The sequence below is a fragment of the Mastigoproctus giganteus genome, chromosome 14, assembly GCF_048544385.1.
Source record: "Mastigoproctus giganteus isolate SK-2022 chromosome 14, ASM4854438v1, whole genome shotgun sequence".
Classification (NCBI taxonomy): domain Eukaryota; kingdom Metazoa; phylum Arthropoda; class Arachnida; order Uropygi; family Thelyphonidae; genus Mastigoproctus; species Mastigoproctus giganteus.
In genome coordinates, this window is record NC_143588.1 from 111,443,007 (window position 1) to 111,457,469 (window position 14,463).

Below are 14,463 nucleotides of genomic sequence, written 5' to 3' on the forward strand. Positions count from 1 at the left end.
AATGATCTTCTCCAACAGCTAAACAGGCCTGACAGTGGTGAACCCTACTCAATTTGAAGGTGACTATGAGATTACGTGGCAACAAATCCAATTCTTCCAACAGCACAGACCGTAGCTCAGCCACTGACCAAGGAGTTGGCTGTCGTGTACAATGCGCTGCACAAAGGCGTCCCATATATGTTCGATCGGATTTAAGCCTGGTGATCGTGCTGACCCGTCGCCACCGTAATAATATTAATAATAATATTATTACGGTGGGGACGGCTGACCACGGCAGTCGTTGGATATCTTCAGTTTCAAGATATTCCCCAACCACTATCTGAAGCGGTGTTATTATTATTATTAGCTACACTGTGCTGCCACTTTATTAGGTACACTCCTGCTGTGCACACAAATGGTTTGTCCCATAACGTTACAAGTCATATGACCACAGTTGTGGATATAAATGCAGCAGAACAACTTTTCCGGTATCAATTAAGCGTACAAACCGTAGCAAGAAGGGGGAAAAGGAATGATCTAACGGACTTCGAACGTGGCATGGTAGTAGGTGCAAGACGTACTGGACAAAGCATCTCTGAAACGGCAGTTCTCCTGAAGTTTTCACGCACGACAGTTTCAAGGGTGTATAGAGAACGGCGCAACGAACAGAAAACATCCTCTCAACGGCATTCCTCTGGAAGAAAATCGCTTCTTGATGAGAGAGGTCAGAGGAGGATGGCTAGAATTGTGCAAGCAAACAGACGGGCCACAATATCGCACATCACGTCAGAATACAACCTTGGTGCGCAGAAGAAAATATTGCAACGGCCCACTAGTCTCACTTTGTCGCGAATGGGCTACAACAGCCGACGGCGACATCGCTTACCTTTGTTATCAATGAAGAACAAGAGAGCACGCCTCCTGTGGGTACAGCAGCACCAGCACTGGATTATCGAGGATTGGAAAATAGTTGCTTGGTCTGACAAGTCGAAGTTCCTGGTGCATCACTTTGGTGGAAGACTCAGAATTTTGTGAAAACAACATGAATCCATGGATCCGTATGCATGATGACTACTGTGCATGGTGGTTGGGGGCAGTGTTGCGGTGTGGGGAATGTTTTCTTGGCACATGTTGGGTCCATTAATACCCACAGATTCACATTTTAATGCCACATCGTACCTAAACATCGTTGCTGACCAAGTGCATCCGTTCATGTTGACAGTTTGTCCTCAGTCAGATGGTTACTTCTAGCAGGATAATGCGCCAGTGCACAAAGCACGAATCATTATGGAATGGTTCCAGGAACATGACAATGACTTTTCTTTGCTGTAGTGGCCAACTCAGTCAGCGGATCTCAATCCTATTGAACATCTTTGGGATGAGCTGGAAAGGGCTGTTTGCTGCAGGCCTACACCTCCGTCGAATCTCAAGGAACTGCGTGACAAATTCATGTCTGCACGTACTCCATTTTTGCACATTTTCAACATCTTGTTCAATCCATGCCTAGATGAATTCAGGTTGTTTTAAAGGCTAAAGGAGGCTCAACCCGCTACTAGGTAGATGTGCTTATTAAAGTGGCAGCACAGTGTATATGGTGCAAATAAGCTTAGGCTTATGCTGCACCAGCCAAAAAAAAAAAAAAAAATCTCGAGTAACCCTGAGAGAGTGTGTTTAGTGTCAAATGGCACCAGGGGTTTCCTCCATCTCCGCGAGAGAGAGAGTCAAAAGTTGAAGGGAATCACCAAGACAGAAAAGAATGATAACATCCAGCTCACGACCCTGAGTGTGCTAAGCCCATACTCACCCGATGTGAGCCTGCAGGAAACAAATCTGGGCAAACCGCAACCCTAAAAAAGTGGCTCATAGTATTCGAGGATCTGTTCTCGGTACCTCTGCGCAGTTACGGTAACCATAACAAAAACATGAAGAGTGGGTGTATTATTATTCCATCCTACACGAGAACACCGCCTCTACCTTAAGTGTCCCTTTCTCTGATGTTGAAAAGATGGTATTGCAATCCTGTTTCCAGATGAAATAACGTCTAGAATCTGTTTTAGGCTAAAACGAAACTCGTCAGAGAACAGAACTCTACCCCTTTTGTTAGGACTCCAAATCACATGTTCACGGCACCAGTTTCGAAGAGCTCTGCAGTGATTTGGGGTTAATTTTTTTTTTTTTTTTTTGGTAGTTGTTGGCACATCGGCTTCTGTGGCCATAGTGCACCTCCCAAGGTTTTTTTTTGCAGTATTTTGATCCAAGCCCGAGGCTGGATTCGAACCCGCGACCTTTGGGTTGCCAGGCAGGCACCTTACCCACCTGTCTAGCCCGGCCGGCTTGGGGTTAATGGAATGCAAACCACTGGCATAGAGTCAAATAATTGAATTGGGTCTTCTTCCCACAATCCGGTTGTAAATGTTTACACCTACGGCCACAGCACCCTCAAGAGATGACATCGTAGATTTCCGTCTTGTTGCTAACAGAAAGAGAGCGGTTTGCTGTGGTTGATGTAACTCTCGGGTGATCTTAGCCAGCTATTCTCGTAACGGCTCTTGTTTGCATACTAAAAAAAAAACTAAACTTTTTATATTAGGGTGACCTAGAAGCTACTTTCAAGTAACTGTGTATTGTATCTACGTGTGTTTTCTGGTCGATTTGGCTGCTTTGATGAACGAAAAAATCCCAGCTTTTCTTGAGGGAAACCTGGCTATCTACGCCTGATACCGACTAACACAGCCACTGATTGAAAAATCTCCATAAAAGTACCTCGTGTCATCGACGGGATTCGAACTCGGGCCTTTTCCAAACGGTGTGGGGAGGACGGAGAGGCTACCACTTTGTTACCAGCGCAGACAAACTGCTTCCATAGTGCCGAGACGACACTGCGTGACATTTTAAGCCAACGTGCCACCCTCGTCTGCAAGTCGTCCAACGGCCCGCTGTCTCAAACAAATATGTAAACGACGACTTGCCATCCTGAATACTGGAAGTTTCGATATCCCAGTGAGCAAGCCAAAAAGCGGGAATGAAGTGATGTGGTAGCAACCATTGTTTTTATAGGAATGCATAATGTGCAGTATGTAAGTGGTAGATAGATTTGCATGCCTATTATTTTAAATATTCGCCTTCAGCGATACTGTTCACAACTTATTAGTGAAAAACATTTTGTTCTGTTAATTTTGTCGAGCAACGTGGACGAAAAACACTGGATTCGGGGTGGGGGGGGGGGGACCTTGCTTTCCAAGAATGAGATTGACTAACTCAATCAACGAGTGAAAAAAAAAAAAAGCCCATAAAAGTTTCAGTCGTATCATTGAAGGGATTGGAATCCGGGCCTTTCCCACCCGGCGATTATAACCACTGTGTCATCTACACAAATTCCTTCGAAAGGGCAACTTCTTATCAGTTCGGTTGAGAACTAAATTTTAAAAATTGAGCCATTCTCGAACTGCATGAGTGTATTGTTTATATGGGTATACTATCTTTGTTTCCACTGTACATATTAAGCATACCATATTAAGGATTCAGTAATTAATAAGAGACATTCAAAGATTGGTCATTCCAGTATCTAATGAATTTTTTGCCACCATATGGCATATTCATTTCCCAATATACCAGAATGAGGCGGGCTCCATCAAAAGATTATATACTTTGGGGTTTCTCGAGTTCTGTATAACTGAGATCAGATTTGTTTCAAGATGGAGTGCTTGTTGGTATATCGTGTTTCCATACGTTAATTTCATCTGGAGTCAGTGAACAATACACACTGCAAGTGAGGTGTCCACCATAAAATTTAATGGTATCGCAGTCTGCAGTTAATTCTTGCAACGTGTTTTGTTAGTGGTTCACCCACCCAAGATGTGGTTATCTTAAAAATTTAATATTATCCAATAAAATATTATAAATTTAAAAAATAAAAATATAGTTAAGGATGCCATTAATCAGCAGCGAACGGAGATTAAAACTCATATGGGAGCTGGACATTATTCCATCGCCACACGATACTAATGTATTTTAAAAAATAAAATCGTATTTTAAAGTAAATTGTTTCAGTCTAAAGTTAAAGGCTGCGTCAGCAGGGAATATAATGCTAGCTGTCAATTCTTCTGCATTTTTACAAACTTGGAGATACCGTGAATGCTGAATCACGTTGTGGTATAGCCAAGATTTTTTACCAGCAGGTACATTCGCAAAACTTAGTCATAAGTTAATAATGAAAAGGCACAATATGGCCCAGGAGGTCCTTATGCCAAAAAACCCACAACGACAAAAACATTCGCAAAAAGAAACGTCAATTGCAATTCACAAAAAAGGCCCCATCTTTTTAAAAAAGTGCTATAATACTAGATTTCGGCGTTGGGGGGTACAATTTACTTGCTCACCCTACCCTGGCTACGCCACCGATCACATTGCATTGAAAGAGGGCCTCATTAGAGAGAGAAAATGGGTCGGAAAACTGCTAGCTTGGGGGGAGACAAAGACCAATAGATTGACAGTAGCCACTGGCAGAGGTGAAAGAGATTCTTGCACTGCTTCTATTAGAATGAGCAGAAGCCTGAAAAACAAGATGCATGGTGCATCTTGTTTTCAGGCTTCTGCTCATTCTAATAGAAGCAGTGCAAGAATCTCTTTCACCTCTGCCAGTGGCTACTGTCAATCTATTGGTCTTTGTCTACACCAATGCTAGAGTTTAGTAAATAAATTTGATGAATTTGAGGTATTGCTCAAAACATCAAAGGCAGATATTGTTGGGATATCAGAGACGTGGTGTCACACAGATATAAGGGATGCAGAACTGCAATTTGGGGAGTACAACGTCTACAGAAAGGATAGACAGGATAGGAAGGGGGGAGGGGTTATGCTATTAGTTAAGAAACACATAAAAACCAAGGAAGTGAAGCCAGTCGACATCGCTGGACAGTGCAGTGTTGAGTCAGTTTGGTGTGACATAAGCATTGGGAGATCAAAATTGAGAATAGGAGTGTGCTATAGGCCTAATGACTCTGATGAGTATAATAAGGAACTGTACAGGGAAATAGAGTGGGCTAGTAAATCAGAGAGTCTTATAATGGGAGATTTTAATTTCCCAGATATTGACTGGAATTTGGGGGCTGGTTACTCACACACTAGCAGGGCTTTTGTGGATTTATTGGATGATTGTTTTCTACATCAGCATGTTCAGGAGGCAACTAGAGGGAGTAATACTCTTGATTTGATTATCAGCAGTGATTCTTCATGCATTAAGAATCTGCAGATAAATGAACCACTAGGTGGCAGTGATCACAGTGTGCTGAAGTGGGATTTACTGAAAGAGATAACTACCATTAGGGGTAAAGGGAAGGGTTATTGCTTCCGTAAAGGCGACTACGATGGACTGAGACAGTATTTAAATTCTATACAGTGGGACCAACTGATGATGTTACCAACAGCAAATTCAAAATGGGAAGCATTCAAAGAACGTATCTTGGAAGCTACTAGACTTTACATACCAACTAAGAAATATTGTTCAAGGTTTAGGCCAAAATGGATGTCAGATGAACTAATGAGGTATATGGCAGAGAAGAAAAATGCATGGGATACTTACAAATTAACACATGACACAGAAGCCTATGATAGATATAAGTTGATATGCAACCAAGTTACAAAGGAGGTTAGGCAGGCGAAGGCAGATTACGAGAAATCCTTGGCAAGGGATGCAAAGAAAAACAGCAAAGAGTTCTTTACTTATGTAAACTCTAGAAGGAAGGGGATGAATCAGATTGGTCCACTTGATATTGATGGGTCAACTGTTGATGATCCTGCTCAGGTAGCTAACAAACTAAATGAATATTTTGCATCGACATTCACACATGAGGAGTTATTCAGCAAGGGGAATGCCAGAGGTGTATTCAACTCTAGCAGTAAGCTACAGAATCTTGAAATAACTGGGAGTAAAGTGGAGGAGAAACTGTTGAAGATAAACACAAGAAAGGCACCCGGGGTGGATGGGATCTATCCAGTTATATTAAAGGAGGCAGCAAAGGAAGTAAGCAAACCCTTAGCCATAATTATGAGAGCTTCCTTGGACTCAGGGGAGGTACCCATAGACTGGAAATGTGCAAATGTGACCCCAATTCACAAAGGAGGATCAAAGGTTGACACAAGTAACTATAGACCTGTGAGCTTAACTTCTGTTCCAGGAAAATTAATGGAGGCACTGGTTAAAGAAGCACTGCAGGATCATTTAGACAAGACTTCAGTTATAGCTCAGACACAGCATGGTTTTGTTAAGGGGAAGTCTTGCCTGACCAACTTGATTGGATACTATGATGCAGTCACAAAAGAACTGGATGCAGGGAATAACTTTGATATTGTATACTTGGATCTTAGAAAGGCTTTTGATACTGTTGCACATGGAAGACTGCTACACAAATTGGAGCAGTGTGACATTGGAGGCAAATTGCTGCTATGGATAAAGGGGTGGTTGAGTGGGAGAAGACAGAGAGTGGTAATCAATGGACACTGCTCATCGTGGACTAATGTTATTAGTGGAGTCCCTCAGGGCTCAGTGTTGGGTCCATTATTGTTTTCTGTATTTATAAATGATATTGATGATGGTATATCAAGCTTAATGTCCAAGTTTGCAGATGATACAAAGGTTGGCAGGGTTGTCAAGGACACTACTGACACTACACTGCTGCAACAGGATCTGGAAAGGTTGAGCAGATGGGCTGAGAGGTGGCAAATGAAGTTTAACATTGACAAATGTAAAGTACTACACATGGGAAACAGCAACCCCAGAGCAACGTATCAACTCTGTGGTACTACACTGACAGTGGTAGAGAATGAAAGGGACTTGGGGGTGATTGTGCAGGCAGATATGAAGTTCTCTGAGCAGTGCAGACAGGCTGCAAGAGTAGCTCATGGAGTATTGTCAATGATATACAGGAATTTTTCCAGCAGGGATAAGGAGGTGATTATTCCATTGTACAAGGCAATGGTCAGGCCACACCTAGAGTACTGTATACAGGTCTGGAGGCCTCATTTCAAGAAGGATGTAGAGCTGCTGGAACGAGTACAGAGAAGGGCAACAAGATTAGTGAATGGAACAAAGGGGTGCTCTTACGAAGAAAGGCTTAAGTTTTGAAAATTACAGTGTCTGGAGACTAGGCACCAGCGAGGTGATCTGATAGAGGTGTATAAAGCCTTGAATGGTTTAAGCATGCTCAATGCTGATGGGATTCTTCCTCTAGCTCAGAAAAATCACCTGAGAGGGCATAAATTCAAATTGAGGAAAGACAGATGTAGGATAGACGTGCGGAAATTTGCCTTTAGCCAGCGGGTGGTTGATTGGTGGAACAGACTGCCATCCCTTGTGGTGGAGGTTGATAGCCTAAATAAGTTTAAGGCTCAGCTGGACAGGTATTTTGAACGAACAGAGGGGTGAAGTGGAAGTGGTTTTTTTTTTTTTTTTTTTTTGGCTGATGCTGCATAAGCTTGCTTTCTTGCATCAAATGCCTCTACTAATGCTAATGCTAAAAGAGTACGCGATATCTTTGCACTATTGAGATACAGCGTACAACTGTTATGACAATCAAGGCCTCATACGGAGTAAGAAATTGAAGAGAACATTAATGGGTTCGGGGTAAGATCTTTTCTTAATCGCCAACTCTATATTGGGAAACATTTTTTGGCACAATTGAAATACAGCTTGGTGGAAAACATGTTTCTGACGATGCAAATGTTGACAAATGATGTATATCACCGATTCTCTTTTAAGACTGTTTCCAAATTTGAAAAAGTGTATAAATATTTTTATTGAAAATAAAAATATTTTATGTCGAAAAATTCACACGTTACACAAATTATATTTAATGTAAGTAATAAAATTTATTGTTCAAAATCATACACAAAACAGAAATTAAAGCCATCACTTATGACTGAACCGGCTGCTTCTAAGCAGCCAATAGCCTAATTCATTGATCAGTTTGCTTATTGTGAACCCATAAATGGGTTTTCAGATGACAAGACTGCGTAAAGCCCTTACCACACGTTGGACAAGGAAAAGGTTTCTCTTTGGTGTGAACTAACAAATGCCTTTTCAGACGATAGGATCTTGGGAATCTTTTTCCGCATAGGTCACAAGGAAAGGGCTTCTCTCGGGAGTGAACTAATAAATGCAATTTTAAATCCTCTGCCCTTTTAGATGCCTTTCCACATATTTCACACGAAAATCTTTTCTCTTCACTATGAACTAAAAAATGCCTCTTTAGATGATACGGAGTTGAAAATACCCTGTCACAGGCTCCACAACAGAAAGATTTCTCCACAGTGTGAATTGAAACGTGTTTTTTCAAGTAGCCTTTACTTTTAAATGCTTTGCCACACATTTCACAAGAGAACGACTTTATCTCACATTCCAAAACTAACTGAGATGAATTTGAAGGTGACCTTTGCTCACTACTTTCTTGTGGCATCAAAGAATCCTCTAACTGTGTCTTATTTTGTTCAGATAGATCTTCTTGCAAAATATTATCGTTGGCTGATTCATTAGCAGTAGACATTATGTCAATGTCTTGAGTGAAATTGCCGATCACTATTTCAGAAATTATGTACCCAACAAATTGTGTTTTATCCTGAATACTTCGCCTTACCTTTACTAGCTAGGAAGATGATGTAATCTCCTTTTGTCCTGAAAAACAAAACATCGAGAGAGAGATTAAAATAAAAAAATATATATTACGTAAATCAATAACAAAATTATTTTGACTATGCCTGTTTCATTACGAATTGAAAGAAAAAAATTAATCTTTTTACATCTAATATTTTGTCACATTTTTCAAGATGAACTCCAGATCCACAGTATATATTTTTCGTAAATATTAATGGGCATAATCGAGGGGTCATAATCGATTCCAGCAAAATCATTTGAAAATTACTTATGATATTAAATTAATTCCGCAAAGTCTCAGTCAGTTCTCCTTCAGCACACACTTGCTACCACAGAGAAGTAAGATACTACTCTGTGCATGCTACTTTGATTTGATAGCTGGTTTAGGCTAATCAGAATATTTTGAACCGGATGATATCCACCACATGCACCATTCTGGAATGAGGTTACTCTGTGCTAGATGACGTCACCCGAATTCGTGCTGAAGCAATTTCTTAATGAGTTTAGGATATTTTTAAGAACAACCATTTTTAAAACACTTAAGACACGTATTAAAAGAAACAAAGAAGATTTTAGTGTTTTAATTAATGAAACTTGGGGGCGGGGGAATCTTTGGCAAGTATAATTTAAAATCTAATTCCAGTCATAGTTTCGTATCAAAACACAATTATGTACAGCCAACGATGCCAGAAAACGCTTTTTGTGATCTATGTCAATGCGACAGAATGCTTGCCTAATATTTGTTGTCACAATTAAAGCCAAACCGTAGGAGAATCTGCAGAGATTACAGTTGCCATTCCTGTACACGTTTTCTATTATGAACAAAAAACGAAGTTATCTTATTTATAACCAACACCAAACGACCGATTTTATTCGAAGATCACTGTTTGTCGTCTGCCATATTGTACCTTATTTCTAAATTGTGGACGTATATTTTAAAAATCTGCACACCTTATTAAGAATTCTACCAAAAACATATTCAGTTTGTCAACGTTAAAGTTTCATTTCGCGTTTCAATCGACTTATCTATCTTTGGATGCATTAAAAATTCCAATTTTCAAAATAGGTATTGCATTAGCTTTATAAAACCAGCCAGTGTCCAATTATCACATGATTATCCACACAACGCATAAATCGGTTAAATTAAAGGTTTTTCCCTTTTGCTTTTCATTTTTTTAAAATTCGTTTTTGAAATATCACATTAGGTTTGTCCATTTGATAATGAGTGATATTTTCACGAAAAGCAAGTTTTGTTTTGGTGTCAATTAAGTACCTAGGAGATTAATTTCCTAGGAGACGAAGGCCTGATAACACGGCTCACATGTTCATAGGAAATAACAATAACTTCCTTAATACAAAGAATATGCTCAATCTTTAATCAACAAACAACATCTTGATGAAATCAAGCCGCTGCATCAATTAGAAAAGAGGAACATTTGAAAGGTGCAAATGATCGCTTACCTCCCTTAAAGAAGTTAACACACGCCATCACTATTTTTATCATATCGTCCGTTGAATATGCGCCGCGCCACAGATATCAGTGAAATAAAAAAAAAATAATAAATAAATAAGTCATGACTATGTCTAGTATGTTACAATTTGTAAACTCATGTGTCTGCAGACCTGCCCAGACACGATTGAAGGGAGTATATGAAGAGATCCTTGTCGATTAATTTGGCCCTGGAGAAATTGTGCAAGGCTCATGGCGTAGAATTTTTCCAAGCCTGGTGTGTGTTGTTAACAGGAGAGACTGCTTCTACATGGATGGGATACACTTAAATAGAATGGGTGCAAGAATATTTGCTGATGCTATCGAGGCATCAGCAAATATTCTTGGTGGGTCGGAAAACTGCTAGCTTGGGGGGGGGGATTCACAGAACAATAGGTTAACAGTAGCTGCGGACAGAAGTGAAAATGATTCTTGCACTGCTTCTATTGCAATGAGCAGAAAGCCAGTTGCTGGGGATCATGAAACAAGTAAATATGTGAGCTGTATTAGAGTAACCAAGAGTAAGAACAGGTGCATGTATACCAATGCTAGGAGTATAGTAAACAAATTTGATCAATTTGAAGTGCTGGTCAAGATACCCAAGGCGGATATTGTTGGGATTTCATAGATTTGGTGCCACTCATATCTAAAAGATGCCGAATTGGAATTTGGGGAGTACAAGGTGTACAGAAAGGACAGGAGGGGTTATGCTGTTAGTTAAGAAACATGTAAAATCGAAGGAAATGCTTCCAGTTGACATGGATGGACAGTACAATATTGAGTCAGTTTGGTGTGACATAAGCACCGGGAAAGCAATGGAGTGGGCCAGTAAACCAGAGTGTCTTATAATGGGGGATTTTAACTTCCCAATATATAGACTGGAACTTGGAGATTGGTTACTCGCACACTAGCAAGGTTTTTGTGGATTTATTATTATTATTATTATCAGCCGTATGGTGCAAGGAAGCCTGCGGCTTATGCTGCACCAGCCAAAAATTCTGATTTACCCAGAGAGAGAGAGAGAGAGAGAGAGAGAGAGAGAGAGAGAGAGAGAGAGAGAGAGAGAGAGAGAGAGAGAGAGAGTAGAAAGGAACCACCAAGAAAGAGGAGAATGATGATATCCAGCTCAGGACCCTGGGTGTGCCAAGCCCATACTCACCAGATGTGAGCCCCTGGGGGTTGGATGATTGTTTTCTACAGCAGCATGTTAGAGAGTCAACCAGAGGAAGTAACACTCTTGATCACATTATCAGCAGTGATTATTATTCATGCATTAAGAATCTGCAGATAAAGGAACCACTAAGTGGCAGCGATCACAGCGTGCTGAAGTTGGATTTACTAAAAGAGATAACTACAATCAGGGGTAAAGGGAAAGGTTTTTGTTTTCGTAAAGGCGACTACATTGGTCTCAGAGAATTTTTTGGTCCTATACACATACAGTGGGACCAACAGATGATGCTACCAACAGCAAATTCTAAATGGGAAGAATCCAAGGAAGTAATCTTGGAAGTTACAAGCCTTTTTGTTCCAAATAAGAAATTCTGCTGTAGGTTCAGGTCCAAATGGATGTCAGATGAACTAATGAGACTCGTGGCAGAGAAGAAAAATATATGGGATGCATATAAGTCGGGCGACACAGAAGTCCATTATAGATACACGCTAATCTCTGACCAAGTGACAAAAGAGGTTAGGCGAGCGAAGGCAGATTATGAAAAATAATCTGCCAAGAAAAATTTATTCTAAAAATTTTCATATAGAATTTACTTCTTTATTAATAGTTTTTGTCGATCTGCTTTGCTCAATAGCTGAGCGATGATTACAGAGGAATGATATGACGTAACGATCGGGATCAAATTGAAGCAATGGTTTTCCGTTTAGATGTCATAATCTGCAACGTATTTTAATTGTCAACATTATTCATTCATTCATTCACTCAATATTATTCAGTACGCTGAAAGCTCACTCAGCTTCAGCACTGCTAATCGAAATGGTTTCAAAGATATTTCTGGCTTTCTTATATGAAAAGTGAATTTCACTCGATTTTAAAATAAACTGTATTACGAGGCGCTTATCATCGCCTTGCAACTAGTAGTAGTAGTAGTGGCATGTGATGCAAGAAAGCAAGTGTATGAGCATACTAAGGCCGCCGTAGCCTAGTGGTCAGGCGCGCGGGTGCATAAGTACACGTGCTTTGAGTGACCAGGGTTCAATCCCGTGACTACTGAATACGGTGCTGTTTCTTATATTCTGTCTATCTTGTGAACTCCTCTGACAGTTTGATCGTCCCGGAGTATAAACAGAAAATTTATTTATTATTTATTATATGCAGCATCAGCCAAAAAATAAAAAATAAAAAATAAATAAATAAAATCACACCATTCCCTCCAAATGCCTGTCCAGTTCTTCCTTAGATTTATTCAACTTATCAACTTCCACGACGACAGATGGAAGTTTGTTCCAGCAATTAACTACCCGCTGGCTAAATGCAAATTTCCGCACATCTATTCTACATCTATCCTTTCTTAATTTGAGTTTATGCCCCCTTAGGTTCGTAATCTGAACAAGTGGAAGGATTCCATCAGAATTCAGCGTGCTCAATCAGATCACTGCGCAAGTGCCTAGTCTTCAGTCACTGCAATTTGCGGAACTTAAGCCTCTCTTGGTAAGAGGATCCCTTCATACACGCTCAAGTAAATCTACATCCTTCCTAAAATGAGGCCTCCAGACCTGTAGGCAGTACTCAAGGCGTGGCCTGACCATTGCCTTATACAGAGGGACAATCACCTCCTCCTCACTGCTAGCAAAATTCATATATATCATTGACAAAACCCCATGACCTGCCCTGGCAGCCTGTCTGCATTGCTCAGAAAACTTTATATCTGACTGCACAATTACTCCCAGGTCTTTTTCATTTTCTACCACCTTAAGTGTAGTACCACACAGTGTTGGTACGTTTTTCTGGGGTTACTTCTACCCATATGCAGTACTTTGCATTTGTCAAGGTTAAATTTCAGTTGCCACTTCTTAGCCCATCTGCCCAAATTATCTAGATCCTGTTGCAGTAGCACACTGCCATTACTGTCATTAACAACCCTGCCAACCTTTGTATCATCTGCAAACTTCGACATTAAGCCTGATATACCTTCATCAATATCATTGATAAATATACAAAACAACAGTGGTCCCAACACCGAACCCTGTGGGACTCCACTAATAACATTAGTCCACGAAGAGCAGCACCCATTGATTACCACCCTCTGTCTTCTCCCACTTAACCATCCTTTTATCCATTGTAGCAACTTACCCTTAATACCATTCTGCTCCAATTTGTACAATAGTCTTCCATGCGCAACAGTGTCAAAAACTTTCCTGAAATCCAAATATATGATATTAAAATTATTTTTTGCATCCAGTTCCTTTGTAACCACATTATAACCACATCATAATATCCTATCAAATTTGTCAGACAAGACTTTCCCTTAACAAATCCATGCTGTGTCTGAATTATTGCTGCAGTCTTGTCTAGATGATCCTGCAATGCATCTTTAACCAGTGACTCCATTATTTTACCTGGAACAGAAGTTAAACTAACTGGTCTGTAATTACTCGTGTCACCCTTTGATCCCCCTTTGTGAATTGGGGATACATTTGCACATCTCCAGTCCGTGAGAACCTCCCCTGAGTCCAATGATGCCCTCATAATTATGTCTAAGGATTTGCTTATTTGCTTTGTCGCCTCCTTTAATATAACTGGATAGATTGCATCTACCCCAGGTGCTTTTCTTATGTTTAACTTCAACAATTTCTCCTCCACTTTGCTTTCAGTTATTCCAAAATCATTAAGTATCCTGCTACAATTTGATAACCTTCTGCCATTTTCAAATCTTAATAATTCCTCATATGTGAATATAGATGCAAAATACTCATTTAGTGTGTTTGCTATCTGAGCAGGATCGTCAACAGTGGAACCATCGATATCAAGTGGACCAATCAGATTCATCCCCTTCCTTTTAGAGTTTATATAAGTAAAGAAATCCTTGCTGTTTTTCTTAGCATCTTTTGCCAAGGATTTCTCGTAATCTGCCTTCGCCTGCCTAACCTTCTTTGTGACCTGATTACAGATTAGCTTATATCTGCCATAGGCTTCTGAGTCGCTCGATAATTTATATGCATCCCATGCATTTTTTTTCTCTGTTACGAGTCTCATTAGTTCATTAGATAACCATTTTGGCCTAAACCTTGAATAATATTTCTTAATAGGTATGAAACTTTTAGTAGCTTCCACGATTAATTCTTTGAATGCTTCCCACTTAGAATTTACTGTTAGTAACATCGTCAGTTGATCCCA